Source organism: Pseudophryne corroboree, chromosome 6, assembly GCF_028390025.1.
Source record: "Pseudophryne corroboree isolate aPseCor3 chromosome 6, aPseCor3.hap2, whole genome shotgun sequence".
NCBI classification, from domain to species: Eukaryota; Metazoa; Chordata; class Amphibia; order Anura; family Myobatrachidae; genus Pseudophryne; species Pseudophryne corroboree.
The window spans coordinates 555,480,004-555,501,437 of record NC_086449.1 but is presented as its reverse complement, the minus strand read 5'-3'; the positions used below and the strand labels follow the sequence as shown (position 1 = coordinate 555,501,437).

At 43.5% G+C, this 21,434-nt stretch overlaps 1 long non-coding RNA gene across 4 annotated transcripts in view; it reads left to right on the top strand.

The window, feature by feature from the left end:
* LOC134935447 (uncharacterized) overlaps window positions 1–21,434 on the top strand; it is a 257,143-nt gene that overhangs the window by 123,937 nt on the left and 111,772 nt on the right. For 2 of the 4 annotated variants that reach the window (XR_010180148.1, XR_010180147.1), the window contains exon 3: window positions 20,402–20,624. The exons of the other annotated variants lie outside the window; for them this stretch is intronic. This is a non-coding gene — a long non-coding RNA (uncharacterized LOC134935447). The remainder of the gene's footprint in view (window positions 1–20,401; window positions 20,625–21,434) is intronic. 4 annotated transcript variants of the gene reach the window in all.

Here is a 21,434-nt window from a genome sequence, read left to right as displayed (position 1 = left end):
CCACTGGGTAGATGTATGGACTCCCGCCGCAAGAACAGCAGCGGCGGCACCAGTAGCAGCATCTCGCAAACGCCAACTCTTTCCTAGGCAGGCTACGCTTTGTATCACCGCTTTCCAGAATACGCACACAGCTGAAAACCTCTTACGGCAACTGAGGAAGATCATCGCGGAATGGCTTACCCCAATTGGACTCTCCTGTGGATTTGTGGCATCGGACAACGCCAGCAATATTGTGTGTGCATTAAATATGGGCAAATTCCAGCACGTCCCATGTTTTGCACATACCTTGAATTTGGTGGTGCAGAATTTTTTAAAAAACGACAGGGGCGTGCAAGAGATGCTGTCGGTGGCCAGAAAAATTGCGGGACACTTTCGGCGTACAGGCACCACGTACAGAAGACTGGAGCACCACCAAAAACTACTGAACCTGCCCTGCCATCATCTGAAGCAAGAAGTGGTAACGAGGTGGAATTCAACCCTCTATATGCTTCAGAGGTTGGAGGAGCAGCAAAAGGCCATTCAAGCCTATACAATTGAGCACGATATAGGAGATGGAATGCACCTGTCTCAAGTGCAGTGGAGAATGATTTCAACGTTGTGCAAGGTTCTGATGCCCTTTGAACTTGCCACACGTGAAGTCAGTTCAGACACTGCCAGCCTGAGTCAGGTCATTCCCCTCATCAGGCTTTTGCAGAAGAAGCTGGAGGCATTGAAGAAGGAGCTAACACGGAGCGATTCCGCTAGGCATGTGGGACTTGTGGATGGAGCCCTTAATTCGCTTAACAAGGATTCACGGGTGGTCAATCTGTTGAAATCAGAGCACTACATTTTGGCTACCGTGCTCGATCCTAGATTTAAAGCCTACCTTGGATCTCTCTTTCCGGCAGACACAGGTCTGCTGGGGTTGAAAGACCTGCTGGTGACAAAATTGTCAAGTCAAGCGGAACGCGACCTGTCAACATCTCCTCCTTCACATTCTCCCGCAACTGGGGGTGCGAGGAAAAGGCTCAGAATTCCGAGCCCACCCGCTGGCGGTGATGCAGGGCAGTCTGGAGCGACTGCTGATGCTGACATCTGGTCCGGACTGAAGGACCTGACAACGATTACGGACATGTCGTCTACTGTCACTGCATATGATTCTCTCAACATTGATAGAATGGTGGAGGATTATATGAGTGACCGCATCCAAGTAGGCACGTCACACAGTCCGTACTTATACTGGCAGGAAAAAGAGGCAATTTGGAGGCCCTTGCACAAACTGGCTTTATTCTACCTAAGTTGCCCTCCCACAAGTGTGTACTCCGAAAGAGTGTTTAGTGCCGCCGCTCACCTTGTCAGCAATCGGCGTACGAGGTTACATCCAGAAAATGTGGAGAAGATGATGTTCATTAAAATGAATTATAATCAATTCCTCCGCGGAGACATTGACCAGCAGCAATTGCCTCCACAAAGTACACAGGGAGCTGAGATGGTGGATTCCAGTGGGGACGAATTGATAATCTGTGAGGAGGGGGATGTACACGGTGATATATCGGAGGGTGAAGATGAGGTGGACATCTTGCCTCTGTAGAGCCAGTTTGTGCAAGGAGAGATTAATTGCTTCTTTTTTGGGGGGGGTCCAAACCAACCCGTCATATCAGTCACAGTCGTGTGGCAGACCCTGTCACTGAAATGATGGGTTGGTTAAAGTGTGCATGTCCTGTTTTGTTTATACAACATAAGGGTGGGTGGGAGGGCCCAAGGATAATTCCATCTTGCACCTCTTTTTTCTTTTCTTTTTCTTTGCATCATGTGCTGATTGGGGAGGGTTTTTTGGAAGGGACATCCTGCGTGACACTGCAGTGCCACTCCTAGATGGGCCCGGTGTTTGTGTCGGCCACTAGGGTCGCTTATCTTTCTCACACAGTCAGCTACCTCATTGCGCCTCTTTTTTTCTTTGCGTCATGTGCTGTTTGGGGAGGGTTTTTTGGAAGGGACATCCTGCGTGACACTGCAGTGCCACTCCTAGATGGGCCCGGTGTTTGTGTCGGCCACTAGGGTCGCTTATCTTACTCACACAGCGACCTCGGTGCAAATTTTAGGACTAAAAATAATATTGTGAGGTGTGATGTGTTCAGAATAGGCTGAAAATGAGTGTAAATTATGTTTTTTGAGGTTAATAATACTTTGGGATCAAAATTACCCCCAAATTCTATGATTTAAGCTGTTTTTTAGGGTTTTTTGAAAAAAACACCCGAATCCAAAACACACCCGAATCCGACAAAAAAAATTCGGTGAGGTTTTGCCAAAACGCGGTCGAACCCAAAACACGGCCGCGGAACCGAACCCAAAACCAAAACACAAAACCCGAAAAATTTCAGGCGCTCATCTCTACCAGATATACATATGCCCACAGTGCCATATACACATATGCCCTACAGTGGCAGATACACATATGCCCACAGTGCCAGATACACATATGCCCCCAGTGCCAGATATACATATGCCCCACAGTGCCAGATATGCCCCACAGTGCTAGTTATAGATATGCCCCACAGTGCCAGATATACATATGGACCACAATGCCAGATATACATATGCCCCACAGTGCCAGATACACATATGCCCCCACAGTGTCAGATACACATATGCCCGCAAGGGATCCGGTCTGAAGATCGACAGTGTCTAGGTCGACAATGTTTAGGTCGACCACTCTAGGTCGACAGTCACTAGGTCGACATGGATGGAAGGTCGAAAGGGTTTATAGGTCGACATGTGCTAGGTCGACAGGTCTAAAGGTCGACATGAGTTTTTTTTTTTTTTATTCTTTTTTTTAATTTTTTCATACTTAACGAACCACGTGGACTACGATTGGAACAGTAAAGTGTGCCGAGCGAAGCGAAGGCACTATGCCCATGCGAGGGGACGCGGTGCACTAATTTGGGATCCCGGTCACTCTACGAAGAAAACGACACAAAAAAAAAAATCCTCATGTCGACCTTTAGACCGGTCGACCTAGAAACCCTGTCGACCTTCCATCCATGTCGACCTAGTGACTGTCGACCTATAGTGGTCGACCTAAACATTGTCGACCTAGACACTGTCGATTTGATGGACCACACCCGCCCCCACAGTGCCAGATACACATATGCCCCCAGTGCCAGATACACATATGCCCCACAGTGCCAGATACACATATGCCCCACATATGGCTTACAGTGCCAGATATACATATGCCCCACAGTGCCAGATATACATATGCCCCAGTGCCAGATAAACATATGCCCCATAGTGTCAGATATGTCCCACAGTGCCAGTTATACATATGCCTCACAGTGCCAGATATGCCCACATCGCCAGATATACATATGCCCCACAGTGCCAGATACACATATGCCCCACAGTGCCAGATACACATATGCCCCACAGTTCCAGATACACATATGCCCCCACAGTGAAATATACATATGCCCCACAGTGCCAGATATACATATGCCCCAGTGCCAGACATACATATGCTCCACAGTGCCAGATATACATAAGCCCCACAGTGCCAGTTACACAAATGCCCCACAGTGCCAGTTACACAAATGCCCCACAGTGCCAGATAAACATATGTCCCACAGTGCCAGTTATACATATGCCCCACAGTGCCATATATGCCTCACAATGCCAGTTATACATATGTCCACGTTGCCAGATATCAGTCAGTATACCGTTGCCCCCCCACTGCTCACATGCTGCTGCTGTGTCAGGGAAGGAGATTAGAGCGCAGCGCGGTCCCATCCCTCAGTGCTGCTCAGTCAGACTCTGGTCTCTGCCGGCGGCATGTATCTTCTCAAATGAGGCGCCGGTTCATTAGCTAATCAGAGCTCATGGACCGACAGCCCATCAGGATCCACGACTGCCGGTCCGCGAGCTCTGATTGGCTAACAAACCAGTGCCTCAGTTGAGAGGATACACGCCGCGGCCAGAGACCAAAGTCTGACTGAGCAGCACTGAGGGACGGGACCACTCTGCGCTCTCCTCTCGTACCGGCTGGCAGTTTCTTACAGATACGCAGTACCGCCCCATACTGCCATACTTGCAGCACTGCCCTGCACAGAAACAATATAACCCACCCAAATCTAAATCTCTCTGCACATGTCACATCTGTCCCACCTGCAGTGCAGTATGGTTTTGCACATAAGTGTGATTTTTGGGTTTGTTAACAAATCTGAGTAAGGCCCATAGTGCATACACACTCTGCAATCTTCCAAACTACTGAACAATACTGTATATTGTACATAACTATATATATGTATATATATATATATCTGGTAGTGCATACAAATTGCATTATGGGGGTCTTTCCGAGTTGTTCGCTCGCAAGTGAATTTTAGCAGATTTGCTCATGCTAAGCCGCCGCCTACTGGGAGTGAATCTTAGCATCTTAAAATTGCGAACGATGTATTCGCAATATTGCAATTACACACCTCGTAGCAGTTTCTGAGTAGCTTCAGACTTACTCGGCATCTGCGATCATTTCACTACTTGTCGTTCCTGGTTTGACGTCACAAACACACCCAGCGTTCGCCCAGACACTCCCCCTTTTCTCAAGCCACTCCTGCGTTTTTTCCGGAAACGGTAGCGTTTTTTCCAACACGCCCATGAAACGGCCTGTTTCCGCCCAGTAACACCCATTTCCTGTCAATCACATTACGATCGCCAGAACGATGAAAATGCCGTGTGTAAAATTTCTAAGTGCATAGCAAATTTACTTGGCGCAGTCGCAGTGCGGACATTGCGCATGCGCATTAAGCGGAAAATTGCTGCGATGCGAAGATTTTTACCGAGCGAACAACTCGGAATGACCCCCCATGTGCTGAAATCATTGCTGATACTTTTAGATTTACCTGCATGTAAGAGCAGTCTGAATATGCAAAGAATGACTCACAGGAGTGTGCAAAAGTGCGTACACACTAGACGATGACAAATCATCCAAAGTATCATTTAATGTGTACTTAGCTTAAGTGTGTGAAGGTATATATCTTTTTTTTATTTTAGATGATCCAAGCAGGCATCCTCCAGTCTTTGCAGCCTCTCCAGAGCATCCTGAGGATACACTGGGTAGTGCTGCTCTTACTGGCGCCAGTGACTTTACCCCATGTGTGACACCATTGTCAGGGTGTGGCCTAGGAAGTGGCCGGCACAGGGTGCACTTTACTCCTGTATGGAACTTAATAAATAAACCACTGTGGCTAGCTCTTTTCAGATCTTTTTTTGTTTTGTTTTTGTTTAGTTTACTCTTTTGATATGAAAGATTATATAAAGTACACCTGTCCATAGACCTTTTGTATATGACCTGCACGATTTAACCTGATTGGATGCTGTGCTGGGTTATTAGATTCAAGGTATTGGTTTTGCAAATATTGTTTGCAATATCTGAACGTCTCTTGAATATTATTTTATTTATTATTTTTTAATACCAGTTATTTATATAGCGCACACATATTCCGCAGCATTTTAAAGAGAATATTTGGCCATTCACATCAGTCCCTGCCCCAGTGGAGCTTACAATCTATTATTACATGTACACACAGACACATTCACACTAGGGTTAATTTTGTTACAACCTACAGTACCAGTATATTTTTGGATTGTGGGAGGAAACCAGAGTACCCGGAGGAAACCCACGGGGAGAATATACAAACTCCACACATTTAGGGCCATGGTGGGAATCGAACCCATAACCTTAGTGCTGTGAGGCAGTAATGCTAACTATTACACCATCCATACTTCCCAATATTATAGATATATTTAGGACAAAGGTCTTCTGTCTAGGGATAACATATTTGTAAATCCAACCTGAGCAATGTAATGTAATCTAGTTTTGGGATAATAGAATTCTGTAGTTTTTAGAAGCATCTGGAATTACTCAGATACTGTAGGATTTGCATGTGGTGACAGCTTGCTGTTTCCTATCAGACAGAAGGATATCACACGAGAATAGAAGCTGTCCGGAAATAGGGTGAAAACTCTTTAGTGGTCATTGTAACAATAAAAGCTGCATTTCATACACACTCAGACACTTCTGAGGCCAAATAGCTTTCTGTAATCTTACAGTGCCTTACAAATTGGGGAAGGATCTGGATTTCCTCACATTCAATTAGCAAAGAGATCTCCTTTAACCAAGTTCTGCTGGGTCAAAGGTTACTAAATAATAGAAGTTCATATAAGTGAGATCACCATAACATTAATACTATTGCCAACAACTGCAAGGGGAACATTTCAAATGAAAGAGATTAAGTAGCATGTGGATTATTTCACTAAGTAATTAAGAAACTTAGTTTGTGTAATTGTGTCTTCTTACCTATTTCCATTGCATTGCAGTGATGCAGTAATAGTCTTGGGTGGCCAGAACATAATTCAAAAATTGATTATATATAAAATTCCAGTTTCACTACAGATACTGCCTGTGTAACATCCTGGAATTCCTCCCCACGACACATGACTATGAAATATGCTGTTTAGTTGTTTTATTATCTCAAGCCAGCTATGTGTTACTGATAATAAATGATGACAGCCTGGTCCTGAAAATGAAAAATGAAAGTGTTGGTGCTGAAACTGACTAAGTTGTGAGCGGGGAAACTTAAACATTAGTCAAAGCAAAAGAAACTGTGAACATTTGCTTCTTGTCTCATATAGTCTATTGGTCTAGCTAAGTGACAGATTATTTCAGTTTATCATTTTAAAATTTATAAAAAGCGATCACTTGCATTGAAGTGAAATAATAAAATGGATATCAGAGAAGAATCAAACATGATTTGTTTTAATAATAATAATAATAATAATAATAATAATAATATGGGGAAATTGCAATTTACCTGAGTGACTTGTGTGGAGCAGAACATTCTGTAAAAAGCTCAATCAAAATAAAACAGCATTTTGTAATACTGAATAGGAATACTGTATCTCTCAACCCTAAATTGTGTATCCAGCTGAATCTCAGACCACTGATCTTCTGTATGGGATATACAAAATTTACTGTATTGCAGATGTCTTATCTGTCTGCTGCCTAAAATAACAAAATGCGTGAACATTTGTGCCTGATATACAACATAATCTATTATTTTACATAGCACAAGCAATTGTTCCCATTTCTGAATGCAAAATAATTCTGACCCTGTCAATATGATAATCTAATTTTGGTGTCTGGGACATAGGAAGTGTCAGCAATTTGGCTAAGGAACTGACACTGGAATTCAACCCAAAAGTTCTTGGTATCATTTTTAATAAATTAGTTTATTTGACCTCTTCAACAAATTAATTCCTCAGTTCTAATCTTAAGTAACCTGAATAGGCAATAGTTTATGGAATGTCTGCATGTTCTGAGACAATGAACTATGCAATATACAGCCTGTTGGAGGTAATTGATGAAAGTGTTAAGAAATTATTCCCTATCCTTTAAACTGCATGAAGCACTGAAGCCATGAAGAAAGTAAACCAAAATTCATAATTGCAGATTTTCACTTTATAATTCCTGATTAGTTTACAACAAATTGCTCTATAAAGTCACATAGCAGGTTAAGTAAAATAAATCTGTGTTTTCTCATTCACATTTAATCCAGTAATGATCCAACATAAATTATTCAACCTGTTCTGATGTGTGATTTGAATTTGAATAAGGTAAAAACTTAAAAGAGAAGAAAAAAAGGCTGTTTTTATACATGCTATGCATCCATTAAGGTTATGGTTGTTTACATGAACCACAGAATATACAATAAGAAATGTCATTACACATCAAGGAATGAAAAAAATGAACATTAAAATAATTTCAGAAGACTTATAGGCCCTACATACTGGCCGATTTTCTGAAAGATATGAACAATCTCGTTCATAAATGAACGAGAACTCGTTCATATCTTTCAGTGTGGAGACTCCAGCGATGAACGATGCGCGGCCCCGCGCTCGTTCATCACTGGTCCCCCGTCAGCTGTGCATGCAGGCCAATATGGACGATCTCGTCCATATTTGCCTGCACTTCAATGCAGCCGCGTGACGGGGGGAGTGAAGAAACTTCACTCCCCCCGTCACTGCCCCCCCCGTTTCGGCCGTCGGGCACCTCGGCAGCGCATCGTCAAATGAGTAGGGCCCCTAAGACTGGGTACATACTTGACGATATGCAACAGATATATCGTCCGAGACAGTGGGTCGGGCAATATACACACTATATCGTTAATGATGCCCACTCACGCATGCCGTCACTGACGATATGAGTGACAATATCGTTTTAGTATGTGTGTCTGATATCGTTACACTTGACGGTGTTGCATCTTATATGCATTGTCAAGTGTGTGACCAGTATATTAATATGTTATGGGAACATTGGCACATTAGTAACCATTCTTGCTGGGCAATCCATGTGCTGACACTTTCCCACGAACTATGGAATACACAAATTGCTCCATACTTAGGCTTATGGTTCTCATGGCTCTATCTTCTTCATATGAATTAGGATTGTCACCTTGAGCTGCATCTCCACCAGGGGCGGAACTAGCAGCGGTGCAAGCGGTGCATTGCAACGAGGCCCGCTGCTATTAATGGGTCCACAGCCAGCAGCATTATAATGAGTCATACTGACTCATTACGCGCCACGGGGCTGTGACAATTATTGCCTGGGGTGTAGGAGGCAGTAGAGGAAGCCACAGCGCTATTGCTATCTCTTTAATGAAGGGTGATGAGAGTAATTATCACCCTTCAAGTCATCTGTGTCACCACTGAAGCCATATATCTGATGATCCGTGCCGGAACGCTGAGTGACTACTGAGACACACCTCCCTCTCCTACCTCCTCTGTGTGTTGTGCGTGCCGTGCAGTGTGGAAGGCGCAGGCGGGTAAAGAGTCTGCCTTACCGCTAGAGCTAGCATACAGAAATACAGTATGTACTTCATTAATATGCTGTGAAACTAAGATATATATATATATATATATATATATATATATATATATACTTGCAAAACTCCCGGCACTCGTCTGGAACTAATTATAATGCTGCGGTGCCTTCCCAGGGGAACAAATCCTCCATAGAGTATGTAGAATGAAGGCGGCACTCAGACAGGCTATGTTAGTGAAGAAAAGTCAGCTTTATTCGAATAAAGCTGACTTTTCTTCACTAACATAGCCTGTCTGAGTGCCGCCTTCATTCTACATACTATATATATATATATATATATATATGTGCAAAATCCGGCACTCTTAGGACAGCGTTACCTCTTAATACCCTGCTGGTGTGCCATCCAAGGGGTAATATCTCCCATAAATATTGTAGAACAAAGGCGGCACTCCCAGACTTATAAAGGTGAAGAAAACTTTATATCGTTGATATAAAGTTTTCTTCACCTTTATAAGTCTGGGAGTGCCACCTTTGTTCTACAATATATATATATATATATATATATATATATATATATGCAATCATGGATCGGCACTCACGTTACTGTCCCACAGAAATGCTCCGGTGCCCTCCTTAAGTCAAGCAGACTCCAACATAACACCCACGAAGGCAGCACTCGCAAGGCTTCCAATAAAGGAATAATGAGACTGACAGCGTCTATAGTTCAACGTTTCAGTCTAATGGACTTTTTTCAAGAACAAAAAACAACATGTGCAATCTTACCTTAAATAGTGAATACCGTCCAGGCCGCCATGCCCGCCTTCCGGTCACCTCGAGTCCCCGTCCGATGATGTCACCGCGCTGGCCGTTTTTGCTCGCCGCAGCCTTCAGTCCGGTCACCTGATCTCCTCACTCTTTGTGACCGCTTCCGGCGCTGGCTGCATGGAACGCAGCACGTGACCCACCATCCGGAAGGGTAGAGGAAACCGGGTGGTTACTATGGAGACCTGTAAGCGGGAAATTAACAACACAGTTCTAAAAAACCTAATAAAACCAACAAACAAGAATATGGTGCAAACCGGGTGGTTACTATGGAGACCTGTAAATGGGAAATTAACAACACAGTTCTAAAAAACCTAATAAAACCAACAAACAAGAATATGGTGCAAATACATATAAGTCATATGCCGACTCAGATTAAAAATACAGAAATGTAAATTCAAAAAACGAAGTGTTGTATTAGTGTCTACCAACCGAGCAATGTAAGATACAGCGGGCAAAATTTAATAAGCTCCCCTGTAATGGTACTGTGGAAAATAAGGAAAAGGAAAAAAAGGGTGGGAAAAATCAGCAGCGCACTGCCAAGTGAAGGAGTATGTTACACTGTGATTAAAAAAAGGTCATGTGGAATTACACAGACCCTGCTCGGTTGGTAGACACTAATACAACACTTCATTTTTTGAATTTACATTTCTGTATTTTTAATCTGAGTCGGCATATGATTTATATGTATTTGCACCATATTCTTGTTTGTTGGTTTTATTAGGTTTTTTAGAACTGTGTTGTTAATTTCCCATTTACAGGTCTCCATAGTAACCACCCGGTTTCCTCTACCCTTCCGGATGGTGGGTCACGTGCTGCGTTCCATGCAGCCAGCGCCAGAAGCGATCACAAAGAGTGAGGAGATCAGGTGACCGGACTGAAGGCTGCGGCGAGCAAAAACGGCCAGCGCGGTGACATCATCGGACGGGGACTCGAGGTGACCGGAAGGCGGGCATGGCGGTCTGGACGGTATTCACTATTTAAGGTAAGATTGCACATGTTGTTTTTTGTTCTTGAAAAAAGTCCATTAGACTGAAACGTTGAAATATAGACGCTGTCCGTCTCATTATTCCTTTATTGGAAGCCTTGCGAGTGCTGCCTTCGTGGGTGTTTTATATATATATATATATATATATATATATATATATATTTTACACAACATTTAGATCGGTATCTCTCTCTATAAGTGTTAAATATATATATATATATACAGTATATATATATATATATATATATATAAAATCATCAGCAATACATCAATCAGCGGCACTCAGAGACTAAGCAAGTTGGATAACGATAAAGGTGCTAGGTGCTTTTAATCCATCATGTCAGCTTGTAAACCAACGTTTCGGGGTGCGAACGTCCCTTTGTTAAGGTGAGCATAACAAAAGTGGTCAAATAGAATACAGTGCATTACCTTTATGGTGATTGAGGACCCGCCGGCGGGAAGCGCAGCAGTGACCGGGGGAGCTGTTCGCTTCCGTCCCGGTGTGTGTGACGTATGTGCGCCGTGGTCACATGGTTGCCCTGCGCGTCGTTGGATCACGTCGTTGTCCTGGCAACCTTGCATGCAGACGTTGGCTTCCGACGTGTCCCGATCACAGAGGTTGTGTGGCCGGGCTGTTAAAACAAAGTGATTAAAGTTAAAAACAAACACTTATTTAAAGGTATACAAGAACAGTGCAATTAATGCTGTGCTATAACTGTGACATACAAATATTAGTTGTATAAGGGCCCTGACTATGTGACTTTATATGAGTTTTTATAGCGAGGGGTATATTGTTAATTAAATTAACTGTCATCCTATGTCGATGGTCTACTGGAACTAACCATACTACTGAATTTAATATATGACCCCTTGAATTAAAATTATCCCAATACATTTTATGACCCCAGTCTCAAGTCCATCTGAGGATCGTCACTTATCAGGAAATAGGGGAGATCAGAATATACTCCATTGTATTCTGTCATTGAGACCTTTGGGTCTCACCGTGTCCAATTTAAATATCCAACTGGCTTCTCGTTTGAGCAGCGTTCCTGCCCTGTCTCCTCCTCTCAGAGAGCAGGGAATATGGTCGATGATTTGAAATCGTAAGTCCTTGAGTGAATGTTGTTTTTCTGCATAGTGTCTGGCGACAGGCTGTTCAGATTTTCTCTGTATCAATGCAGCTTTCACAGCAGACCTGTGTAGTGTGAAGCGTTCTCTAGCATTACGTATGGTCTTGCCTACAGATTGGTAGTTGCAGGGACAGGTGATCAAGTAGACAATAAATGGGGTTGTACATGTGAGTACATGACATATGTTGTAACTTCTACCTGATGAACTGGACGTGAATGTGGAGCCCGGAGTCATGTATTTGCATGTTTAGCATCCTAGACATTTGTAACAGCCAGAAGGTTTTGTCATAACATTGGTGACTGGTACCCGTTCGAATCCGGTAATGTCCGTGTGGACAATAAAATATTTAATGCTTTTACCTTTGGTATGACACACCATGGGTCGTTTCTTGAGCAGAGAATTTTAATTCTTATCTGTGGACACTACAGGCCATAACGCTTTAAGGGCTCTAGAGACCACCGGACTGGACGTGTTGTGTCTGGAGATGAAAGGTACTATCTGCTGATCACTTTTAATTTTTTGTTTCAGAAGATCTTCCCTATTCATGGCTGCTACTTGTTGTTCATGCTCGCGTAAGGTTTCCATTTTATAGCCCCTATTTCTGAAGCATTTAGTTACATCTGCCAGTGCTTCATTAAGTTTGACGGGGCCACTCGCGATTCTGGCTGCCCTGATGTATTGTGACTTAGACAAGCCCCTTTTGAGGGCAACTGGATGATGGCTGTTGTACCGCAATAAAGTATTCTTATACGTGGGCTTATGGTATACCTCCGTATTTATTGTGTTGTCATGGATGGTCACATTCACGTCTAAGTAATTTAGCCTGGATGGATCGCATTGTGCTGTAACCCTTATAGGTGAATTCCTGTGGTTGATCTGGGTAATGAACGTTTCAAACTTTTCTTTACCACCGGTCCACAGGACAAAAACGTTGTCTATATACCTGGAATAGTGCAAGATATACTTGGTATATTCAACACTGTTAAAAAACATAAATTTTTCTTCCATCAGCATGAATACATTGGCGAAAGAGGGAGATACGTTGCTTCCCATGGCACAGCCGCTTACTTGGCGGTAAAACTTACCGTCAAATAAAAAGTAATTGTGCGTGAGCGTAAGGTTTAGTAATTCAAGAAATAAGGTATGGTCAATGCTTTGCATCTTGGATTGAGCTAAAAACAATTTCATAGCTGTTAGGCCTTGATCATGCGGGATGCTCGTGTAGAGACTACAAATGTCTATTGTGCAAATGATGGTACCTGTGGGAATGTCTCTAACTGTTTTTAAATGGTTGAGGAAGCTGGTGGTGTCGTTAATGTAATTTGGTTGTTGGCTGATGAGCGGCTGTAATATACTGTCCAGGAATATGGATATAGGTTGGTAAAGTGCATTGTGCGCAGAGATGATGGGCCTGCCGGGCGGATTGTCCATACTTTTATGAAGTTTAGGCACCATGAATAGTATTGGCACTACTGGGAACTCTTGTTTAAGAGCCATACATAATCTGTTGGAAATTAGTTTGCTTGTGCATGCTGAGTCTAAAATGTCATCAACTTCTGCCTTGTATTGTATCGTAGGATCTGTGGTGAGAGCTTCATATACGTTGCAGTCTGCCAATTGTTGGTATACCTCTCTTCTGTAGTCAGACAGATTCATTGTGACTATTCCGCCCTCCTTATCAGCGGGGAGGACTATAATGTCCTTGTAAGTGCCAATTTTTTTTAGGGCTTCAAATTCAGAACGAGACAGGTTGTGGTGGACATTCTCGTTTGCTCCTGTGTATTTCATCACTGACTCATCCATCAGTCGGGTGAAGGTTTTTATCGATGGGTTGGACGATATTGGATCAAACTTGGAGTTCCGTACAGAGTTAATGAAAACCTGGTGTGGTTCATGAGTGACAGCGAGCGTGTGTTCTTGAAAGAATTCTTGTAAACGAAGTTTACTGGGCAAATTTGTTCAACTCAGTCTGCCATGTTAGATCATCGAACTTATTAGTTGGCACGAACGACAGTCCATAATTGATTACTTTAATTTCCAGGTTGCTCAGTTGACGGTCGGATAAGTTGTAAATTACGGTGTCTTTTTGGACACAGTGCTTCTGGAGCCTCGTATTTTGCTGGCCCCTCGGGTGGGCGTCCTCTTGTTTTTGAGCCTGCTGCCGCGGCAGGCATAACCCCTAAAGGGGTCTTGTTAGACTCTGTAGGCCCCTCCATATCTGCTAAAGCAAAGTCGCTGTCGATGTTTGAAGTGAAAGTTTCCCTTGGTCGCTCCTCCCTGCGTCTGCGCCAGCTGTGTTTCGATCGGTAATTGTAGGGTTTGTTATTGCCTGGTTCGCCGCCAGAGAGCCAACGGTAAACTCTGTTGGTTTCGTAATCTTCTTGGACCGTGTGTTGTTTAACCCTTTTGAACTTGATAAGTTCCTTTTTGTGATTGTCGCATAATCCTTGAATCTTTTTCATCATGGCTTGATTGCTCTCTGCTGTTAATAACTGATGGTGTTCCAATTCAAAAGCTTGGATCTTGTCCCTTGTTATTTTAAGTTCTCCGCCAGCTTCCTCCACCACTAGCAGCATCAGATCCATACTGCATTTGTTAAGGATCCCTGTCCAACGGCTGCAAAATTCAGTATTAAACCGACCTATGGTGAGAACATTGCGAATGCGGAAGCCTCTCTGTATCATCCTGTCTCATAGTAATTAGACAGGGAAATGCCGTGCAGTAGGAAACCTAGTTCTCTTTTCTTCATTTTAACTAGTTGGTGATACACGTCATCCATACTTAGTTGTTCATCAGCTTCTGAAAGGCCCTCAGTAAATAACAGTCAATCAGCATCTGCATTGATAAAGCTGTACAAATTGGTCTGAGATGCGGATGGACCTCCCTAACCTGCCGGTTGTGACATTCTCAGGTGTTAGCGGATATTAGATCAACAATTGAAATATCTTTTAAAACTGTGAATAATGGTGTACACAATTTATAGTCCACAAAACAAAGTGCTAGGACTAAGTGCCAAGTGAAAAGTGCCAGTGCTAAAGTGCTGTGACGTGCTGTGCTTGACTCCTGTAGCTCCAATCCTCCACAAAGAGTACTTCTGTCTTGGTTCAATGTATAATACATGCAGTATATATTAAACGCTGGGGTGCCTTATCCCAGGTGGACCATGGGCTATATGCATAGCTGGGGTCCCATGAATTATGTTTGCATCGGATCGGCACTCTCCTTCCTTAGATAGATTTGCTCTGGTGCCCTCTGGAACATTTCATCCAATCATCAGCAATACATCAATCAGCGGCACTCAGAGGCTTTTTTTGTTATGCTCACCTTGACAAAGGGACGTTCACGCCCCGAAACGTTGGTTTACGAGCTGACATGATGGATTAAAAGCACCTAGCACCTTTATCGTTATCCAACTTGCTTAGTCTCTGAGTGCCGCTGATTGATGTATTGCTGATGATTGGATGAAATGTTCCAGAGGGCACCAGAGCAAATCTATCTAAGGAAGGAGAGTGCCGATCCGATACAAACATTATATATATATATATATATATATCTCAAAGGTGCGGGGGCACTCTGGGGTACAAACCACAAGTAGCACTTGTATAACTTCTACATTCCAGTTTTATGTAAACAACCATCGTCAGGCATGAATAAAACCGAAACTTAAAAGTTATACATGTGCTTCTAGTGGTTTGTGCCCCAGAGTGCCCCAGCACCTTTGCTGTACATTGCATTTAAATTGGACGGCACTGGATCTTTAAAAGAGTGGATGGCAAGGAGTAGCAGTTATAAGAATATGATAGACATCTGCCGTGTTGCCAAAACCAATAATATACAAGGTTAGCAATATTTTCGGCTTTAATCGCCCATCGTCAGGCAGTACACATAACGTTATGTGTACTGCCTGGCGACCAGGGCCGGCTCAGGGTCTTTTAGCGCCCCGGGCGGCCATAGGGGGCGTGGTTTCATACAGGGGGCGTGGTCAGTTACGCCCCCTGTACAGTGGTAGCGCCGCTGAAACGATGTGCGGTGCGCGATGACGTCATCGCGCACCGCACAGCAAAGGTCCTCTCCATGAAGGAAAACTTGACGCTATGCGTCTAGTACCCTTCGTGGAGAGGACCTTTGCTGTGCGGTGCGCGATGACGTCAACACGCACCGCACATCATTACAGAAAAGGTCCTCTCCACGAAGGGAAACTAGACGCTACGCGTCTAGTTTCCCTTCACAGCGGGCAGCGGCAGCGGGGGGCACAGCAGCAGCGGATCTTGCTGCGGTACCGCGCCCTCCGGAAGGTGGCGCCCCGGGCAAAAGTCCTGCTTGCCCGTGGCAAGATCCGCTACTGCTGGCGACGGGCGATTAAAGTATGAAACGCTGCTAACCTGGCGTGTTATATGCTTTGTTGATGGATGCTGCATGAACCACTGAGTGCCAATTTTCAGATGGTATATAAATAAGCTGAAAACCAGGCACTCTCTCAAGTAGGTAAAAGGTGCATTCTTAGGGTCGGAAACCCATATACCATATATAGTAGTGGTGGAGGTGGCACTAAGAAGTGTTTCCAACATTTCAATACTCAGCCCGTCATGTATATACTATTGTCATAATATCATTAAAACATTGGATTATCTTTGAGTCTCTGTGTGTTTAGTAGTGCTGTGAGTGCTGCTCCACTGCTTTATATTTGTATACTTTTCCAGATTTTTTTTATGAGACTGAAGGATGTATTGATGTTCACTAATGCTGTCTGTAGTATATGGCAGTTCTAATGCTGTCTGTAGTATATGGCGGTGCTAATGCTGTCTGTAGTATATGGCGGTTCTAATGCTGTCTGTAGTATATGGTGCTCAATAATGCTGTCTGTAGTATATGGCGGTGCTAATGCTGTCTGTAGTATATGGTGCACAATAATGCTGCCTGTAGTAAATGGTGCTCAATAATGCTGTCTGTAGTATATGGCGGTGCTAATGCTGTCTGCAGTATATGGTGCTCAATAATGCTGTCTGTAGTATATGGCAGTGCTAATGCTATCTGTAGTATACTGTGCTCAATAATGCTGTCTGTAGTATATGGCAGTGCTAATGCTATCTGTAGTATACTGTGCTCAATAATGCTCTATATGGGGGGGTCACTGATGCTGTCTGTAGTATATGGGGTGTCACTGATGCTGTCTGTAGTATATGGTGTTTATTTATGCTGTCTATAGTATATGGTGGTGCCAATTCTGTCTGTAGTACAGTATATTATTTATTCTGTCTATAGTATATGGTGGTGCCAATTCTGTCTGTAGTATATTGTGTTCAGTAATCCTATGTGTACTATATTTAGGTCACTAATGCTGTGTACATTGCGGGCACTGATATTGTCTCTATTATATGGCTGCATATTGCTAAAGGGTGATTGCTATCTACTGGTGTAAGGAGGCTCCAGGTGGCAGAAAGGCTTGCTTCACCCATGGGGAGGAGGAAGTGAGACCCCTTCCCCTCTCCACCCCTCATATCTTAGAGTTCCCAGGTATTCTTCTCTGCCTTCCTCAGGCAGTCCTGCTCTTGCTGCCAGCATCAGCGACCTGACATCTCAATCTCATGATCATCACCAACACAAAAACCCAGGAAGAGGAGCTGCCCTCAATGTGCTGCAGTTCTGGCGTGGGTCTAGTTAAGGAAAGACTCTTCGGAATCTCTGCCCACCCCATTCACACTTCTGCTGTGCTATCTGACCAAATCCCCGGCCTGCATACACAGCACACACTCCACACAGGGTATTAGTATTATTCTGATTTTATTGAACACTATTTTGCATTGTACATAAATAATACTAATACCCTGTGTCCTGCACATGGCCATGTCCCTTTTTTGGGCATGTGCCTTAGTCGCATGCAAAGAATCTATAATTCGGGGTTGGGGGCCCAAAGCATATTGTTGCACCTGAGCCCACCACTCACTAGTTCTGCCACTGATCTTCACAGTGAACTTACACGTGGCATAGGGGGTGATTCAGACCTGATCGCTAGGGTGCGTTTTTTTGCATCCCTGCGATCAGGTAGCTGCCGCCTACAGGGGAGGGGGTAATCGCTGTGCAGGTGTGCGATCGCTTGTGCAGAGAGCTGCACAAACAAAAGTTTGTGCAGTCTCTGCACAGCTCAGGACTAACTCAGCCGCTGCGATAATTCGGTCAGGAGCTGACGTCAGGAATCATCCCTCCAAACAGCTGGGCACGCCTGCGTTTTTCCGGACACTCCCTAGAAACGGTCAGTTGACACCCACGAATGGCCTCTTCCTGTCAATCTTCTTGCGATCGCCTGTGCGATCGCTTTCTTTGTTAAATACGTCGCTGTCCGGCGATCCCCGTTGCCACCGGCCCATGCGCCTGCGCATTGCAGAGCATACGCATGCGCAGTTCAGACCCGATCGCACTGCTGCAAAACAAGCTAGCATGCGATCGGGTCTGATGACCCCTACAGTTCTCTAAATAAGCTCTTGCTGGCTGCTAGTGCTGCTATAGTGTGCCTTCTGTTTTCTGATCAAATGCAGGACTTCACTGATTACTTCACAGGCAGGGTATTGTGGCATATGTGGTGTCTGTGCCCACAACTTGTTATGTCCTATTGGTGTAGAACCTAGGAGGTTAACAATAGGCACCAGCAGAATTGCTAAATGGAGTGTATGTCACACAGTGTTCTTTAACAAGGCTTACAGTTTTTTGAGTAACAGCAACAAGACAGTGACAGCGGTAACAGACAGTAGTAACAGTCATGGTAATCCCATACTGCAGTGGTGACATCAGCGGTAGTAGGTACCCACACATATTGCAGCACTGTACCACTGTACACAGTGTGTTGCACATGCGCAGTAACATCCCTAGTGGGCATATAGATGCACCAATATGGATTTGCATAGATGCTGCAAGTGGGCGTCTCAGTATTCACAAAATGGGTCACCGCAGTAGCATACAGATGCAGACCACCTGAGGCAAAAGACACAGACATGGCCACATGCGACTTGGAATCAGCCCCTTTGCCTTGTTATGTTTGCACGGTATCTGTTATGCACTTTGCAAGCCACTGCAGACCCATTGTGGTGTTCTATAAATAAAGAATAAAAGTAATTTCGGCTACTGCTGAATTCATTTATTACAATAACTATACAGGATTTCAGATGACACCAAATTGGGCAGGTTATTAGATGATAGGACCAGATCATTGTAACAATATCTGTTAGAAGATTAACAAAGCTGAAGATTTAATTGAAATGTTATATTGTGGGGTAATCCAATGTTTACTTCTATACTGTAAGTGCTCCAATTTGTCTGCCAAGCGCATTAAGGATGCACCCTCACTTTCTGGTCTTTGGAACACTGCATGTTTTAGCTTTATTTATGTTTTATATTAATCATGCCAATGAGAGACATTGAGACTGTGGTGATTACATATAGCACTATTCATTACTGTACAGTATGTCTCTCTTAGTTACTGTATATTCAGTGAATTTTTTCATGTATCTCTTAGTTATATTCAATGAATCTTTTCTTTACTCTGCTTAATAAATTAACAATTAACTTATTTAAAATCCATTTTAAATGTGTGTAATTATAATGATTACAAAGGTAGCATTAAGGGAAATCATTTCAACAAATATGTCAACATATCAAGCACTAGACATTAATACTATGTATTGATACACTAAAACGACAGTGCATTGGCAGATATCAAGTAGCTCTTGATGTGTCTTGTGATCATGTATTCTATAAAATAGTTCTGTTTAAATACACTGCTCAAAAAAATAAAGGGAACACTTAAACAACACAATGTAACTCCAAGTCAATCACACTTCTGTGAAATCAAACTGTCCAATTAGGAAGCAACACTGATTGACAATCAATTTCACATGCTGTTGTGCTAATGGATAGACAACAGGTGGAAATTATAGGCAATCAGCAAGACACCCCCAATAAAGGAGTTGTTCTGCAGGTGGTGACCACAGACCACTTCTCAGCTCCTATGCTGAGATCGCATGGACAAAAGGTCGACATGAACAATGTCGACATGGAAAAAGGTCGACATGAGTTTTTTATGTGTTTTTTTTGGTGTTGTTTTCTTCGTAGAGTGACCGGGAACCCCAATTAGTGCACCGTGTCCCCTCGCATGGCTCGCTTTGCTCGCCATGCTTTGGGCAAAGTGACTCGCTCCACTACCGCTGCGCTTGGCACTGATTACCGTTCCCACTCAAAGTCCACGTGGATCATAAAGTATGCAAAAGTTCTAAAAAATGTTTTTAAACTGATGTCGACCTTTTTCCACGTCGACATTGTTGATGTCGACCTTTCGTCCATGTCGACCATTCGTCCATGTCGACCTAAGGTGTGTCAACCAATTGGTGTCGACCTAAGGTGTGTCAACCTTTTTGGAGTTGACCTGGAGTCCGGATACCATCTGAAACACAGGCATTTTAGTTTATGGAGTCTATACAACACTGTTTGGAAACTTGTCCCGATAACTAATCCCTTAAATGTATAACTGCTAGTAGTATCAGGTTATTTACCATTATTTTTATGCAGCTAGTCCGATAAGAATGTTTTTACCCCTGTTCTTTTATCACTGTTCACAGCAGCAAAAGATTACACTGCCAGAGTCTGTCCAGGCAGTGCTACTGTGCAGGCGTACTGAAAGGGAATCATCAGGAGAGGGGGGATCTCTTTGCACTCCCATGGCTTGTTTGATAGGAAAGAGCCTCTAACTCCACCTTACTGTAGCTAAGATTTTGGAAGCTTCATAAATTAGAGAAGACTGCCGTTTCCATACAGGACTGGGAGAGCAGTATCCAGCGTAAGGTGACTTTAACACAGGAGATATCTGCGTAATCTACTGTTATATAGCTCTGCTACTTAAATGTAAGATATTTATGCAGAACTTACCTTATGAAAATCAGGGAGTAAAAGGTTCATAACAAAGCCCCTGTATCACAGGCGGAGCTGTATGCAGGGTATTCTATTAGTTCTTTCCATTATAGGTCGTCCCTAGCTAGTTCATTAGTCCAGGGGGTCTATTCATGAAGCAGTGAAAAGTATGGAGAAGTCAGCCAGTGGAGAAGTTGCCAATGGAAGCCAATCAGTGTTGAGGTGACATTTAGAAGTGCATTCTATAAAATTATAAGTAGCAGCTGATTGGTTGCCATGGGCAACTGCTCCACTGACTCACTTCTCCACACTTTTCATTGCTTCATGAATAGACCCCTAGTATGTAGCAAGCTAAAGAGCTATAACCCTGAAGAACACTATTCAATTGGAAAGACTGTGATTGAGAAACTGAGAAAGAGCAGATTACGCAAAACATTTACCACTCTTCAAACAGTGTGTTCAAGTAGTGCCACCACCAGTACAAAAGGCGAAGTGACATATATATTTGCCCCAGTGGAACCTATATTTGACTTGTGGGGTACCTGGAACAACCCTCTGCTGTTTAAAGAGCCACCAAAAGCCAACTAAGCATGTCCTTAGGATGTGCCCGACTGTCTGCTGCTCGGTGCCCTGCTATAGCACTGCCCTCAACCCGCTAGGTGCATAAAGGCAACTAGCAGCATAGGGGATATATCATAAACTATCTACACAGTGAAAACATAATCTTTAGAAATATCACTATTT